This window comes from Hippopotamus amphibius, chromosome 12, assembly GCF_030028045.1.
Source record: "Hippopotamus amphibius kiboko isolate mHipAmp2 chromosome 12, mHipAmp2.hap2, whole genome shotgun sequence".
Lineage (NCBI taxonomy): Eukaryota > Metazoa > Chordata > Mammalia > Artiodactyla > Hippopotamidae > Hippopotamus > Hippopotamus amphibius.
The window spans coordinates 46,792,932-46,810,915 of NC_080197.1; the positions used below are offsets into that span (position 1 = coordinate 46,792,932).

Here is a 17,984-nt window from a genome sequence, read left to right on the forward strand (position 1 = left end):
CTATTCGTAGAAGCCCAAACCAAAATATACTAATGCCCACCAATATCAGAATGGATAAATGAATTGTAGTGCATTCAACTCAAGTAAGTCACGCACAGCAAAGAGAATGAACGAAATACAACCACACGCAACAGCATAGATGTATCTTATAACAAAAGTTGAGCAAAAGATGTCAGATGTTAAAGAACCCATACTATTTTATTCCATTTATATAGAGTTCGAAAGAAATAAACAAAGGATGGTGCTAGAAGTTAAAACAGTGGTTACGCTCAGGAGGATGAGTCATGTTCTCTTTCTTGGCCTGGATGATGATTATATACGTGTGTTCAGTTTGTGAAAATTCATCAATTTGCACACTTATGGTTTTGCACTTTTCAACATGCTGTCATTTTTCAGTTGAAATTTTGCATTTAAAAGTAAACATTTGCTGTTTTTCCTAAGATTGTGGCTTGAGGCTGGAGGACAGCAGCTGTCTTGTGACCATGAAGCAACTTCATCACAGATTCATCCCTCAATTAATGCGTGATCGTCAAATTAATAGACTTTAGGCCAAATAAAGATGATTTGGAAATAATGGAGAGTTTCAGCTCCACATCAGTGGGTCTTTGCTCCGGCTCTGATCCCATTCCCCACCATCTCACTCACCCTCCCCCAGACTCAGAATCTCCCTGCCCCTGCATAAACTTGCCAAGCAGGCTTCTGCCTCCAGGTTTCTGCCTTGATCTATTTCATCTGCTTCAAGTGCTCTCCCTCCAGAGCTATCTGAAGAGCTGGCTTCCTCATTTCTCAAATATCTTCTCATCAGAACACTTGCCCTCACTTCCACATATAAAATAGCAGCATTTCTCCCTACTCTCTTATGTTTATTTCCACCACTGATATTATTATCTGTGCCATTTAAAAATGTTGCTTGTTGAACTGCCGCTGTTCACTCAAACCCAAGCTCTATCAGGCCAATGCTTTTGTGCTGTTTGGTTCATGGTGATAACCTCAATACCGAAAACAATTATTGAAAATATATAATAGGTGTATGGTAACTATTTTTGATTAAATTATATTAACATATGGCTTTATTAAAGCCATTGACAATCTCTAGGAAATGCTATGGTCCCCTTTTCTCTCTAAGTTGAAGCAGAGAAAGTTTAGTGGAGAAACACCACAGGACGATGGTGGGGTGGGAAGCTCCTAGGTCACCTGATCCATGGTCCTTACTTCCTGCAGTTTAGCTGGACCTCTCTCAAAATGTGAATGTTTGAACAGTCTCTTCTCTCTCAGAAAATCCTCTTCTCAAAAATCAAATCCTTGGAGATGGTTCAAGATGGCAGAGTAGAAGGATGTGTGCTCACTCCCTCTTGCAAGAGCACTGGCATCACAACTAACTGCTAAAAAATCATTGACAGGAAGACACTGGAAGTCACCGAAAAAGACACCTCACATCCAGAGACAAAGGAGAAGCCACAATGAAATGGTAGGAGGGGAGCAATCGCGATAAAAATCAAATCCCATAACTACTGGGTGGGAAACTCACAAACTGGAGAACAGTTATACCACAGAAGTCCACCCACTGGAGTGAGGGTTCCGAGCCCCACATCAGACTTCCCAACCTGAGGGTCCGGCAATGGGAGGAGGAATCCCCAGAGAATCAGACTTTGAAGGCCAGTGGGATTTCATTGCAGGGCTTCCACAGAACTGGGGGAAACAGACTCCACTTTTGGAGGGCACACAAAAAGTAGTGCGTGCACCAGGATCCAGGGGGATGCAGCAGTGACCCCATAGGAGACTGAACCAGACCTACCTGCTGGTGTTGGAGGGTCTCCTGCAGAGGTGGGGGGTGGGTAGCTGTGGCTCACCAGGGGGATGGGGACACTGGCAGCAGGGGTTCTAGGAAGAGCTCATTGGTATGAGCCCTCCTGGTGTCCACCAATAGCCCCACCAAAGAGCCTGTAAGCTCCAGTGCTGGGTCACCTCATGCCAAACAACCAACAGGGTAGGAACACAGCCCCACCCATTGGCAGACAAGGGAATTAAAGTTTCACTGAGCTCTGCCCACCAAAGCATCACACAGCCCTACCCACCACCAGTTCCTCCCATCAGGAAGCACACACAAGCCTCTTGGATAGCCTCCTCAGCAAGAGGGCAGACAGCAGTATCAAGCAGTAGCAGCAGTATTTCGTGCTCTGGAACTGAAAAACACAGCCACAGAAAGACAGAGAAAACGAAAAGGCAGAGGACTTTGTATCAGATGAAGGAACAAGATAAAACTCCAAAAAACAACTAAATGAAATGGAGATAGTCAACCTTCCAGAAAAAGGATTCAGAAAAATGATAGTGAAGATGATTCAGGACTTAGATAAAAGACTGGATGCAAAGACTGAAAAGATACAAGAAAAGTTTAATAAAGACCTAGAAGAATTAAAGAACAAACAAACAGAGATAAGCAATACAATAACTGAGATGGAAAATACACTAGAAGGAACCAATAGCAGAATAACTGAGGCAAAAGAACGGATAAATGATGTGGAAGACAGAATGATGAAAATCACTGATGTGGCAAAGAATAAAGAAAGAAGAATGAAAAGAAATTAAGACAGCCTAAGATAGCTCTGGGACAATATTAAATACACTAACATTAGCATTATAGAGGTCCCAGAAGGAGAAGAGAGAGAGAAAGAACCCAAGAAAATGTTGGAAGAGATTATAGTCGAAAACTTCCCTAACATGGGAAAGGAAATAGCCACCCAAGTCCAGGAAGTGCAGAGAGTCCCAGGCAGGATAAACCCAAGGAGAAACATGCCGAGACACACAGTAATCAAATTGACAAAAATTAAAGACAAAGAAAAATTATTAAAAGCAACAAGAGAAAAACGACAAATAACATACAAGAGAGTGCCCATAAGGGTAACAGCTGATTTCTCAGCAGAAACTCTGCAAGCCAGAAGGGAGTGGCATGATATATTTCAAGTGATGAAAGGGAAGAAATTACAACCAAGAATACTCTCCCCAGCAAGGATCTCATTCAGATTCAGTGGAGAAATCCAAAGCTTTACAGACAAGCAACAGCTAAGAGAATTCAGCACCACCAAACCAGCCCAACAACAAATGCATTGAGAATGATGTTTGCTGTGGGTTTGTTGCACATGGCCTTTATTATGTTGAGGTATGTTCCCTCTATGCCGACCTTCTGGAGAGTTTTTATCATAAATGGGTGTTGAATTTTGTCAAAAGCCTTTTCAGCATCTATTGAGATGATCATGTGGTTTTTATCCTTCAATTTGTTAATATGGTGTAAAACTGTCACTGTTTGCAGAGGAAATGATACTATACATAGAAAATCCTAAAGATGCCACCAGAAAACTACTTGAGCTAATCAATGAATTTGGTAAAGTTGCAGGATACAAAATTAACACACAGAAGTCTCTTGCATTTCTATACACTAACAGTGAAAAATCAGAAAGAGAAGTTAAGGAAACAATCCCATTCACCATTGCAATAAAAAGAATAAAATACCTAGGAATAAACTTAACTAAGGAGGTAAAAGACCTGTACTCAGAAAACTATAAGACACTGATGAAAGAAATCAAAGACAGCACAAACAGATGGACAGATATACCATGTTCTTGGATTGCAAGAATCAACATTGTGAAAATGACTATACTACCCAAAACAATCTACAGATTCAATACAATCCCTATCAAATTACCAATGGCATTTTTTACAAAACTAGAACAAAAAATCTTAAAATTTGTATGGCAATACAAAAGACCCTGAATAGCCAAAGCAATTTTGAGGGAAATAAACGGAGCTGGAGGAAACCTGATTTCAGACTATACTACAAAGCTCCAGTAATCAAGACAATATGGTACTCATACAAAAACAGAAATATAAATCAATGGAACAGGATAGAAAGCCCAGAGACAGACTATGGTCAACTAATCTATGACAAAGGAAGCAAGGATATACAATGGAGAAAAGACAGCCTCTTCAATAAGTGGTGCTGGGAAAACTGGACAGCTGCATGTAAAAGAATGAAATTAGAATACTCCCTAACACCATACTCAAAAATAAACTCAAAATGGATTAAAGACCTAAATGTAAGGCTAGACACTATAAAACTCCTAGAGGAAAACATAGAAAGAACACTCTTTGACATAAATCACAGCAAGATCTTTTTTGACCCATCTCTTTGAGTAATGGAAATAAAAACAAAAATAAATAAGTGGGACCTAATGAAACTTCAAATCTTTTGCACAGCAAAGGAAACTGCAAGCAAGACAAAAAGACAACCCTCAGAATGGGAGAAAATATTTGCAAATGAATCAACAGACAAAGGATTAATCTCCAAAAGATATAAACAGTTCATGTCACTCAATATCAAAAACACCATACAATCCAATCAAAAAATGGGCAGAAGACCTAAATAGGCACTTCTCCAAAGAAGATATACAGATAGCCAAGAGGCACATGAAAAGCTGCTCAACATCACTAATTATCAGAGAAATGCAAATCAAAACAACAATGAGGTATCACCTCACACCAGTTAGAATGGACAGCATCAGAAAATCTACTAACAGTAAATGCTGGAGAAGGTATGGAAAAAAGGGAACCCTCTTGCACTGTTGGTGGGAATGTAAATTTTTAAAGAACTTTTATTGAGATATAATTGACATACAATAAATTTTGTGTATTTAAAGTGTACAATTTGATTTTTTTTTCTTATTTGTAATGTATATATGGCAATCCCAGTCTCCCAATTCATCAGGTGGAAATGTAAATTGATATAACCACTATGGAGAACAGTACGGAGGTTCCTTGAAAAACTAAAAATAGAATTACCATATGACCCAGTAATCCAATTACTGGGCATATACCCAGAGAAAACCATAATTCAAAAAGACACATACACCCCAATGTTCACTGCAACACTATTTACAATAGCCAGGTCATGGAAGCAACCTAAATGTCCATCAACAGATGAATGGATAAAGAAGATGTGGTACATATATACAACAGAATATTACTCAGTCATAAAAAGGAATGAAATTGGGACATTTATAGAGACATGGATGGACCTAGAGACTGTCATACAGAGTGAAGTAAGTCAGAAAGAGAAAAACAAGTATCGTATATATGCAGATTATAGGAAAATGGTAGAGATCAACCAGTTTGCAAGGCAGAAATAGAGACACAGATGTAGAGAACAAACATATGGACACCAAGTGGAGAAAGCAGGGGGGTTGGGATGGGATGGGATGAATTGGGAGATTGGAATTGCCATATATACATTACTAATAAGAAAAGAAGATATCAAATTGTACACTTAAAAAAAACTGAAAAATTGCTGTTGAAATATGAATGTGCTAGATTTCTTCATCTCACATAATCATTATTCTTAGGGGTATTTTTTGTGCTTTTAGTATTCAAATGTTCTCAACTTTTGATTTGTCATAAGTCTTTAACAATGTCACAGGTATAGATCATGACACAAAGGATGGTTACATCCATAGCTCATGATTTCCACGTATTATCTGTTTCAGACAGTAAACCAAATTCATAACTTGAAAAAACAAATCAAATCCTCAACTTTTTAGATACATTTTTAAATATCAGCTTAGAACCTCCAAAGTACCCCATTACCTTTTCACTTCCTCTGTGTGCTTTGGTGTTTTCTCTCTGATACTTAAGCCCCCAGGGAACAAAGAGCTTTCCCATATTGAGAGATAGGTAGGCCCTAGAGTCAGCAGCAAAGCCTCTTAAGTTACCCAAATCATATCCTACGGCATACAACGTGCTTACAAATATAATCACTTACTCATTCAACAAGTATCTATCCTGTGTGCAAGGTGGGGGTGGAGTGGGGTGGGGGGGGGGTGGATATAACGATAAATAGTTTCAGATGTTTCCTGCTTTTAGTGGAGCTTACATTCGAATTTAGGGAGTGTCTTGGGTTGGATGTCTCAGAAGCAGACCTGAAACAAGTACATGGACATGAATGGTTTACTTGGGAGATGATGGGGAAGGGGGAGGGGAAGGAAAGCAGGGAAGAGTGTGTTGAAGAGCTGTTCGTGCTCTGGGAGATTGAGGCTCAGTGCTGCTCTGGCCTTCTTGGCCATGTCACAAAGTCCTCACCTCAGACCTGTCCCACCCAAGGGTCCATCAGCTTTCAGTCAGGAGGGCTGTTCCTGAGACATGAATCCTCTGACGCTTTGGGCAGCCTCCTCTTGCAGGCCAAGTGTGCTTCGAGGCCAGAGGAAGCCCCAAGCAGAGACGATCGGGTGTTTCAAGTCAGAGCCCACTGAGTGGGAGCTGTGGGAAGGAGGGGCCATTAGAGACGCACCCACCCTCTGCTGGAGAGGACTGCCAGTGTGCCAATCAGGAACAAAGGAAAAGCCAAGAAAAACATGAGTGGCAGAATGACTGGGTAGCTCTGTTCAGTTGGCTGAGAAAAGTCATTCTGAGTGGGTGATGCTCAGCTGAAATATTTAAGATGAGAGGGACCTGGTCCCACTTGCAACAGAGGAAGAACTTTCTGAGGCCAAGAGAACATCCAAGACAAAGACAGGATGAAGGAATTAGTTTAGTGTGTTTAAAAAACTAAGAGGCCTGTGCAGTCAGAGTGAAGTAAGCAAGGGAAGGGAGGGAAGGGATGTGGTCCAAGGCTTGTAGGAGCCGGGGCAGATGCTGGGTGCCACTGGGGGTTCAGTCATGGAAGTTCCATGAGCCTACATTCATGTTAAAAGTTATACAGGCACTATATGTACACGTGTGTACGCCTGTATATCTGCATATTCATTAGATATACATTTCATATATATAGATACATATTTACATAATTATATAATTTAATTAGGTACTAGTTTATAAATACCAGTCTAATGGGTGATGAAAATAATGGAATCTGATTTCATTTCTAGTCATTGTACAAAAATGAACAGTGTAGATGAGTAAGTGTATAGGTTGTGATCCCTGGTTGAAGTATCTGTGAATGACTGTAAATGTCTAGTCACATATAACCGAAACACTGCTGATGAGAGTTACTAAGAAAGAAGTATTCGTGGAGAGCTAGTTGGCAGAGGAAAAAGGATGGTTGGCAGGTAAATCTAGGTGGATATTCATTTCATTTTTTTGATGGAAACTCCTCGAAGGAAAAAAGTGTTATAAAATGGAAGAGACTGAAAATAAATTTTAAAAAACCATCTAACTTGAGGCTTTAAACATGATGGTTAACCTTTTCTCTTTCCCTATTATTTTTCTTCTTTTTAGAAATATTGGCTGTCACAAAACCAGAGAGCTTGAGTATTGAGTGACTCCATCCAGAATCCATCTCTCATTTCTCAGGTCTTGCTTTTTCCAGATTCAAAGTTAGCGGGAAAGGCAAAGGTATGTTTTGACTTAAATTCAGTATGCATTGGCATTACTTACAGTGATTTTGAGAGCCTTTTAACAAAGGAGAAAAGATAACTGCACTGACAGTGAAATTAGAGAATTGTGCGGGTGCCTTGTGTTGAGTTGGCAGGGAACCATTTGTGGTACCCCTGTTTTATGCAGAAGATACAATAGCAGGAGAAAATCAGCGAGGCAGCATTGTTCTCCATTGTTTTAAAGGCAAGAGGTCATGGAGACAATGCTGATACGGGCTCGTTTTTAATGGATTTAAAATTTGTTTTTAACCTATTGAAATCTTGCACAGCATGTGCAGTGACTCACTCTGAGTTAATGCTGAGAGGGAGCTGGATAATGGAAAAAGCAGAAATATCCCTGTTCTTTCTCCAGGGTGCCTCCCACTGCACTCTTCACTCTCCATCCCGTAGGAAGCTCACGATTGCCTAATCAACAGCATTGTCGAGGACTGAGCCTTAAAAGTCAGCCAGAGAGGGTGTTCCATCCCTGAACCTGGCTCCTGGCCCACTTTTTATAAGTTATACACTTGGATAATCCCTTTGTCATCCAGTTGCTATGAGGCCAGCTGTTCCCCATTGAAACAAAACCATCTTTCAACACTCTCCATAAACACACCGGTTGGAAAACAGGAGCAATTGCATCAAACCAGAAGGAATTCAGGGGGAAAATGATCGATTAGAAAGAGACCATTGCTCCCCGCCACCCCCAAACTTTCAAGATTCCCATCAGACTGATGATTTCTAACTTTTGCTAGTAAGAAACTCAGAATTACCTGAAATTATGGAGGCAGTTAAGAAATTAAAAACTCTATAACAGGATTCATTTGTACTCTCTTCTGTTATTTTAAAAATGTTGTGTGTTGAAATAAACCTAAATTTCCCTCATTGGGTAAATAGATAAAAAAAAAAATTGTGGTGTGTTCTTACAATGGAATACTACTCAACAAGAAAAGAAAATGAGCTACGGATGAATGCAGCAACACGGATGAATCTCAAATGTGTTATGGTAAGTGATTCCACGTATATGACCCATTCTGAAAGATTCTAAACTATAGGGGGAAAATGAGATCAGTGGTTGCCAAAGTCTGGGAGTGGATGAAAAGAATTGACTAAAAAGACACAGTAGATTATCATTTGAAGTAATGGAATTGTTTTATGACTTAATTATGGTGGTTACCTGACTGTGACTATCTACTTTATTTTGTCAAAACGCATAGAATGGCATACCAAGAAAGGGTGAATTTCACTGTATATAAATTATACATCAATAAACCTTATTTAAAAATTGTTCTTGGTTGAAAACTACATTTTCTTTTCATTGTTTTTTTTAGAAGAACAGGACGCCACTCTTGTTTTCTTCCTGTAATATGCCGTGGTGCATGCCGTGAAGTGCTGTGGCTGAACGGTACTTCTGAGTTTATAGGTGTTACATGTCGCTTTGATTTGGTGATGTAAGAGGAAGCGAAGGTCATACATACCCTTTTTCTGCAGCAATAACAGGCAATTTTGTTGAGGACCAGCCTGCTTGTTACCAATACAACATACTTAGGATTCAACGTAATTAAAATTTTTGAAATATGTTTCTTATTGTTTAGAGCTCTTCAACTTAGCAGAAATCTGCTTTAAGCTAGAATTATAAAAGAAAAATTCAAAGTTAGTAGGATAATTTGTGAAGGGAAAAAAGTGTGCCATGATGCTAGAAATGTATTTAACTGGCTTGGATTCTTCAAAGAGATCAATGCTGTTTCAGTGGTTTTAGGACATGGTTCAGAACATGTCTCTGACACTGTTTCCATTAAAATGTAGTAGGTCTGTGTCCCCTGCTCTGTGACTGCTTTGATCAGTAGAGTAGAGCAGCAGTGATATTGTGTGACTTCTAAGCAAGATCACTGAAGGCCTTGCAGTTTCTACCCCGTGGAGCTAGAACACTTGGTGGTGGGGCCCTGAGCCTAACTCCCGGGAGACTTTCATGTCGTGAGGAAGCCCAAGCTACATGGCAGGGCCGTGTGTAGGTGTTCCAGCTGACAACCACAGCTGAGTCCAGCCTTAGAGTCGTCCCAGCTCAGGCAGCAGACATGTGAGTGAAGAAGCCTTCAGATGATCCCAGCGTCCAGCCATTTAAGTGCTGAGGCCTGAGGCATCATGCAGCCAAGACAAGCTATCCTCACTGTGCTCTGTCCATTATTCTGACCAACAATATCTGTGACCATCATCAAAGGGTGGTTGTTTAATGACTTCAAATCACTAAGAGGTAGGGTAGCTTGTTGTGCAACAGTAGATGACTGTGAACAGGCATGGGACAAAAGGCCAAACAAAACAAAACAAAACACCTTAAAAATCAGAAACTATTTTAGATTTAAGGAGACTGAAGGAACCTGACAACTGAATGCAATACATGATCTTCATTACATCTTTGGTGGCAGAAACAACCTAAAGAAAATATTAAGGACAAAGAGGGACTTTTCAAAATAAAAACTTGTTGGGAAAAAAGAAGCAGAGTTAAAATAAAAATTAAAAGAGTGAGAGAAGGAGAGCACAAACTTAAGCTCTGGAGTCATGTAGCCTGGATTCAAATTGTTGCTTTTCTCATTGTGAGCTCTGAACCATAGGTAGATAAACTCTCCTTCCATTTACAGGGTTGCTAAGAGTATTTAGTCATCTTACTGTTATATGGATTGAAAGAGACAGTATATCATGTGTAAAATGGTTGAAACAGTTGCCAGCATATAGTAAATGCTCAGTAAGTCTCATTACTAATAGTGATTATTTTCAATGCAAGGAAAACCATTATGAACCCAGGCAACTGCTCCTTGTCTCCCTCTCAGCTTCTCTCTGTGTGTCTACTTTAATCTTCCCCCAGGCTTTGCAGAATGATTTTCCCTCCTTCTGAATGCATGTCTTACTTTGCTGCCCTGTCTCTCTTGAGCTTCTGTGTCCCCTTTTCAAGCAACCAGTCCAGACTCTTCAGTGTCCCTCAAGCTCACCCTTAAATACCAGGAAGAGATAGTCTGATTATAGATCTTGGGTCATTCAGTTCCGATCAGCTTTAGAAACAAGTTGAACAGGATCCCGTAGTAGAAACATGGTTGTGAGATCCAAGATTTCTTAGAAAACAGGACTAAGGAAGGAGAAATGGGCTCGGCAGACCCTTCTTAATTAGAAGATAATTTTAACATAAATTGGCTGCAGAAATTAAATTATTTTCATTTTAGGTCCAAGAAGACCATTTTAATTGTGAAAATTAGAGTTGTATGTGGTATTTACAACCTTAAGAGAATGTAAGAGATGGTCAACTGAGATTGGGAAACCAGGGTTTAAAGGAATGTCTTGCCCTTCTAATTCTGCCATTTTAAAAATCATTCCCCTGCAATAAAATGATTGTGAAAAAAGTGTTGCTTATCTTCTCTGAAACCAGTAGCCTTTAAAAAGCAAAAGAGAGTGTACTGGTGACATCATTTTATGTCTTGTGAAACAAATGTTGTGTTTGTTGTACTTAAATTATTGCAAAACAAAAATAAACTTTTATAATCTCTTAAAATATTTAAAGTGCATAGTATTACAGGAATATATTCTTGTAAAAACTCTGGCAAAGCATATGCTGCAGATAGAATTTTGATAGTCACAAATCAGATGTGTACAAAAAAAAATATGTGTTATATAACTGTACGTACTTCCCTGATCCCTGATAATCAATTTCCACTCATTATTATAAAACTTAATATACTCACTTCTGGTGGAATTGTTGCGTTGAAGACTGTGAGGGTTTAAAATTTTAATTATATAGTCAAATTTACCCTCCACCATTGTAATACTTAATCCTTGTCCAATTGCCAATTCACCACTGGTATGAATGAGAATACTTACTCCCTCACATCTTTGTCAAGCTAGATGCTTTGAATGTCTTTGTTTTTGATAATCCAAGTGCCAGTCAAGATAAATTCTATTCTGGTGATTATCAACAAGTTTTAGAACCTTTTCTTCCTTTAATTGTTCTTTTATATTTGTCTCCTTGATTTGTCCTTTTATATTTGTCTTCTGTGTTGATAAATTGCCCATATTGACTTGTAGAAACTCTTTATATGTTTTGGGTATTAATCACTTTTCTGTTATGTATTATGAAGGGTTGTTTTCAAAGAGAGTACATTTGAACCTAAAGCAAACAAACAACCTCATCCACAAGGGGCCGAGATGGGCAGAGATTTCTCAGGAATTTCTTAGGAGGGCATCTTCCCATGTGAGTTCCATTCCTGCCCAGCGCTAGCCCCGTGTAAATGGTTCTCTCTCCTCCTCAAATCTAGTGCTGTCCATGGGGTTGCAGTTGGGGAATATCTGACCACAGTTTGTCTCCTGCTCAAGATGTCTAGAAGGTGACAGATGGAAGAGAGGGAGTGTGTGTAAAGGGCTGTGTTGGGGGAGTAACTTCTTCCCACTCACAGGGGGTCCAGGAATGTGGGAGTCTTCTCCAACTGTGCCCAAAACCTCCTGGGAGATTCTTGAGGAGGGGTCCACCAGTTACTGGAGGTGTGGACCAGGGAGGCATGAATGGTATGGTTGGGGTTGGTGGGGGTTTCATCCTGGTTTCCAAAGACCACACCAAGTTTCCCCTGAGAGTCTCCTTTGAACACAGCCAGGCTCAGAGCATGAGACATCAGCTGTGCCAAGCCATCCCCAGCTAAGAAGGAACTTTCCTGCTCTATACATTTACCTCTCCTTCCTTCTCTCTACCCTTTACCACCAGGCAGGGTCTAAAACCACAGCCAGCTAGAGAACATGAGGTGAGGAGAGATAAAGAATCAACAGAAGCCAACCACATTCCCTTCCCTAAAAGCTGGGGCCCGACAAATGCAGCATAGAGCTGGAGAGGAGGAGAAATCTTATCTTAGAAAGAAGTCTGAAATGTTGATTAAAACCTTGGACTGAAAATGAGAGTATTTTTAACTTAATATGAACATAGTACAGAAAAGTCATGGTGCCCATCAGAGCTTCTCCTTAAATCATCTTTAGGATGTCTATTGGGAGACAGAAATAATGTTATTTTTTGTTACATCCCATACTTCATGCCTTGGTTAAAACACACTGCAGATATTTTTTCCCAGTATGTCCTCTGACTTTCTTTGTGTTATAATATGTTTATAGATATTCTCAATTGTAAGTCATCTAATCCATCTATCATTAGAAGGAACTTCTTACCCTGGGATTATAAATATATTATACTTTAAAAAAAATTCCCATCCCATATTTTAGTTTCCTACAAGTGGTTTTTAGATACATCTGGAATTCATTTTGTGAATATTGCTGTAATGTCAACCCTCTGTGAAAAAATTGCCCCCAGCTGGGGTGAGCTGCCTTGTTCAGGGTCACACCACCTTCCTGGGGGGAGCACACATCCAAGGACTGATCCCTGTGGACTACGGTGTGCTGTCCTGACCCCAGGGCTGGACACCAGCTACAGGGTTGGCGAAAGCCACTGAGACTAAATTGCAGCCCAGCTTCTCCCTCTGTCCTCTACTGCTTCCTTCACACACCCCTCAAGTATTTGTTCCAGAGAGCAAATCCTCAATAAACTTCCTGTCAACAAATCTGTCTCAAAAATTGCTTCCTGGAGAAACCGAACTGCAACAAATTTGAAATAATTAACTGGACTTATTTTTCTTGCAAATGCAGAATTCACAATCTTAGTACCATTTGCTAAACAATTAATCCTTTTGATTTAAATGTCATCTTTACTGTATACTGATTTTCCAATTGAAAATAGGTCTGCATTTGGACTATTCATTCAATCTGATTCCTGTATTCATATTTTCTAAAATTATTGCAGCACTGTTTTTATTCTGTAGATCTAGAATAAACTCTGTTATTAGGCGAGGCAAGCTACTCATTCTTTTGTTTGTTTGTTTATTTAATGAAAAGTATATATTGGCTATACTTTTGTTTATATATTTGTTTGTTTTACCTCTCCCAGATGAATTTTAAATATATTTTCTTAAATTTATATAAAAATTCACCTAAAAACTCCAATGTGGACTTTATTATTGCATTGAATTTAAGGAATAATGTGTGGAGTGAAATATTTACAATACTGAATTTTTGTATCTAAAATTTGTGCATGTTCCTCTGTATATTCATGCATTTTTTGCCCTATTGTGTAGTTTTTTTCTTATATACCTTACATTTATATCCTGGTAGATTTATTTCTAGACATTTAAGAATATTTATCACTGTTTATGAGCAGTATCTGAGATTTGCATGTTAATCTTACATCTGGCGACCTTGACAAATTCTTTTCTCAGATATAATAATATTTTTGTTTATATTCAAATTTTTTGGGCAGATGATATTATCTGACAATAATGCCAGTTTTGTCATCTCCTTTCTAGTCAATATATTTAATTCCTTTCTTGTCTTATTACATTGGCTACCATCTCCAGCACAGTGACCATGACAGCTATCCTTGCCTAGTTTAAGATTTTGATAGGAATTCCTCTTACATTTCACCAATAAATATGATTTTTTTCTGGAAGATTCTGATAGGGACCAAATACCTACTTAAGGCTGAGTCCTAGGAGTAAGTCATCCAAGAGTAACTGGCAAAATAACAACAAAGTGTGCTGAAACCAGAAGTCAGAGAGAGAATGATGGGTCTGATCACCCTGAACAGGTGGTTTCTATCAAAATACTCTTGCAGGGAACTGATGGCAAGCTTAACTAACTAACTAAATAAATAAATGGATGTAAAAGGATTCAATTATAAAACATAGAGTTCTTTTGGGAACACGAGCAAATGATTTTTTATTTTATGATTCAGGACAGATGTTGAAAGGGAGAACAGGCATAGCTGAGATCAGATATAATCTGCAGAAAGACCCTGAGTAATAAATATCTCTAGACACAAAAATTAATTAGAAGATTTAGAAATCATGAGGAAACCGAAAGCCATTTGAGTACAACTCCAGACATTTTAATATGCAATTAGTAAGAACCTCAAGTAGAGATAAAGGAAAAGATGGAGTAGAGGTAACAATTAAATAAAAGGAGAAATTTGCTGAGTGGAGGAAAGGTAAATTCTTCATAGTTAAAAGACTGAATAAATTCTTCACAGGGCTGATAAAATAAGACTGGGCATAGCCTAGAAAATTCCTGAACTTCAAACACAAATGGAAATTTATACCAGAATTAAGAAAAAAAGAAAATAGAAATTTATACCAGATTTAAGAAAGAAAGAAAATAGTCCTTTAAGAAAAGGAGAAATATTCATATTGTCACAGTAGCGCCAAGGCAAACAAAACTGAAAAGAACATGTTTTACAATAGCAATGTAAATAAGGAGAATTTAAGATAGGAAGTACTAACAGGATAAAGGAACATCATGTAAAATAAAAGGCACAATTATTAATGAAAATACAAAGATCATAAACCAGTGAATATGACAGCTAAGTCTGCAAAACAAAAACAATCAGAAGTGCAGGGAGACCTTTATAAAAATACAGAACTATGGTGAGATATTATAAATACCACTTTAAGAATCAGTAAGCTCTTGAACAGGAAATGAGAAACATAATCAAAAATTGATTTTGTAATATAGCAAATATTTATATGTAGAGAATATGCAATTTTCCCATATGTATGGGACATTTATAAAACTTGATTATATGTAATTGACCATGCAAAAAATAAAATCAATTTCATAAGCCACATCTTCTGATCATAATCTCTAAATAGAGTAAAAATATGTCCAAAAACCGAAGAATTAAAATTATTAAACATAATACCAAATGACCTTTGAGTTAATTAGGAAAACAAAGTTATCATAAAAATGTACATATAAATGACTATAGAGAATAACACTTCACACCAGTTGAGACACAGCTAAAGCATAATCACAGGAAAACATGTAGTTTGAAATGCTTTTACTTTCCAAAGAGAAAGAGAATAAAGGAAAAAAGCAGCACTTCAGAATACTTAGTATGTGGTAGATAATGTTCTGTGTTCTTTATCTACATTACATTATTTAATTCTCACAAAATTTTAGGAGGGAAATATTATTATCTCTGTTATTTAGATGAGAAACTGAGGCACAGAAAGGTTAAAAACAGCTTGAAGAGTATAACATAGCAAGTGGTAGCACCGGTCTTCAAAGCCAGAGAAGTCTGGTTCCAGTGTACACCCTGAACCACTACGTTAAAACTCATCCTAAGAAGTTGGAGAACACAGATATAAATGAAAATGGAAAGAGGGAATGGATCAAGATATATAATGAAATTTTAAAAATACAAAATAAGAAAAATAACAATGGATAAACAAACCCTAGACCTAAAACACATAAATATGATTAGTGGATTAAAGGGAAAGTAAAAAACATTCACTAATAAGAATGAAAAAGAAGGTACATCGGCAAAGAGATGAAACAAATGAAAAGAAATGATTATACAGAATTCTGTGACATAAAATTAGAAAGTTTAGATACTTTATATACTTTTTTAGAAAAATGGATATTACCAAAATTGACCTCCAAATTTGTAAAAAACATGAAGAAACCAATTGCCCGAGGAGAGGAAAACAATTATTCTTTAAAAAAAATGAAAATGGCAGTAAAACCAAATGAATGATTGCTATGTTTTTCAGAATAGATAACTTTAATATTAACTCCTTAGTAGAGGAAAAAATTTGGAAAGCTCCCCCCTTTTCATTATATTAAGTCACAGTATCAAAAATAATACATCTTGAAAAAATAAGGTGGGGGCTTCCCTGGTGGCACAGTGGTTAAGAGTCTGCCTGCCAATGCAGGGTACATCGGTTCAATTCTTGGTCCGGGAAGATCCCACATGCCAGGGAGCAACTGGGCCCATGTGCCACAACTATTTAGCCCATGTGCTGCAACTACTGAAGCCTGTGAGCCTAGAACCCGTGCTCTGCAGCAAGAGAAGCCACTGCACTGAGAAGCCCGCACACCAAAATGAAGAGTAGCCCACATTCTCCACAGCTAGAGAAAGCCTGTGCACAGCAACAAAGACCCAAAGGAGCCAAAAAAATAAAAATAAGTAAATAAATAAAAAATTAAAAAAAAAATCCTGCAGAGTCTGCCCCAAATCCTCCAAGAATTGGAAGTCCATTGAGCCCAAAGAAAAACACTGAAACAAGTAATCTTCAAGCAATGTCTAGAGGTTTGTCTACCAGTTTGCCTGACTTGGACTCAAAACCTTGGATAGAAGTTAAAAAGAGACATTGTCCATCCCCAGTGAAATTGAAGGAATTACTCTATGTGAAGAGACATCAAATCAACTATATCTTCCAGATGAGCAAGAACAAGAAGAACTTGATTTTTTATTTGATGAAGAGATGAAACAAATAAAAGGGTAAAAAAAACACATTTACTGATTGGTCTGATAACAATTCAGAATATGGAATTGATGACCAGGATTTAAACACTATTTTGATTGTAACTCAGACACCACCTTAAATGAGAACATCCGGGAGGAGACTGAACAGGCAACCAAATGTCTCAGGCAAAAATTACATCTGAAATTGCTAAAGTTATCAATGATGGCTTATACTATTATCAGCAGAATTTGTGGATGGAAGAAGATGGAAACAAACACACAGCCATAAAGCTAATTGTTTCTGGCCAACATCTTTCTATTGATACCATATTTTGATTGCATGTTGTGGCTTATGTTTTCCTAAATTTGAGGCTTTATTTTATGAAATTTTGAATATAAACAAATTATATCTAATTTGAACAAAAGAAAAAGAAAAAAATATGGTGAGTTTCAGGAATACTTTAATGGTACAATATCAGAAAAATCTTTCAGTTTGTTATACTGTCAACAAATTAAAGAAAAAGCAAGAAAACAACATATAGATATTAAAAAGGAATTTGAGAAAATTCAGCAGCCATTGACCTTAAAAATTTTTTTTAAATGAGGAAAAAATAAACTAATATTCTCAAATTCAAAAAATAATGGCCACCACCCTGATTAAGCACTAAATCCATACTTATAAATTAAAAAGTAAGACAGAGATGCCTGCTATTGTCATTAATCACCACTACTTTATAAGACAACCTACTGACGGGGAGAAGATATCTGCAAATGATATGTTCTATGAGGGGTTAATATCCAAAATACATAAACATCTCATACAACTCAATATTTTAAAAAACCTCAAAAAACAAACAAAAAAACCAACCCAATTAAAAAATGAAGACCTGAATGGACATTTTTCCAAAGAAGACATACAGATGGCCACTAAGCACATGAAAAGACACCCGACATACTAATCATTAGGGAAATGCAAATCAAGACCACATGAGTTATCACCTCACACCTGTCAGAATGGCTGTCATCAAAAGGACCACAAAAAGCAAATGTTGGCAGGGATGTGGAGAAAACGGTACCTTTGTACACTGTTGGTGCGATGGTAAACTAGTGTGGCATTTGTGGAAAGCTGTATGGAGGTTTCTCAAAAAGCTGAAAACAGAACTACCATATGACCCAGCAATTCCATTCCTGGGTATATATCTGAAGAAAATGTAAACATTAATTTGAAAAGACATATGCACCCCAATGCATTATTTATGATAGTCAATGGA

General features: G+C 37.8%; 1 pseudogene; it reads left to right on the forward strand.

Moving 5' to 3' along the window:
* Nucleotides 1-17,049, forward strand: part of LOC130833979 (la-related protein 1B-like) — a 39,544-nt pseudogene extending 22,495 nt beyond the window's left edge.
* Nucleotides 17,050-17,984: the final 935 nt, after the last annotated feature.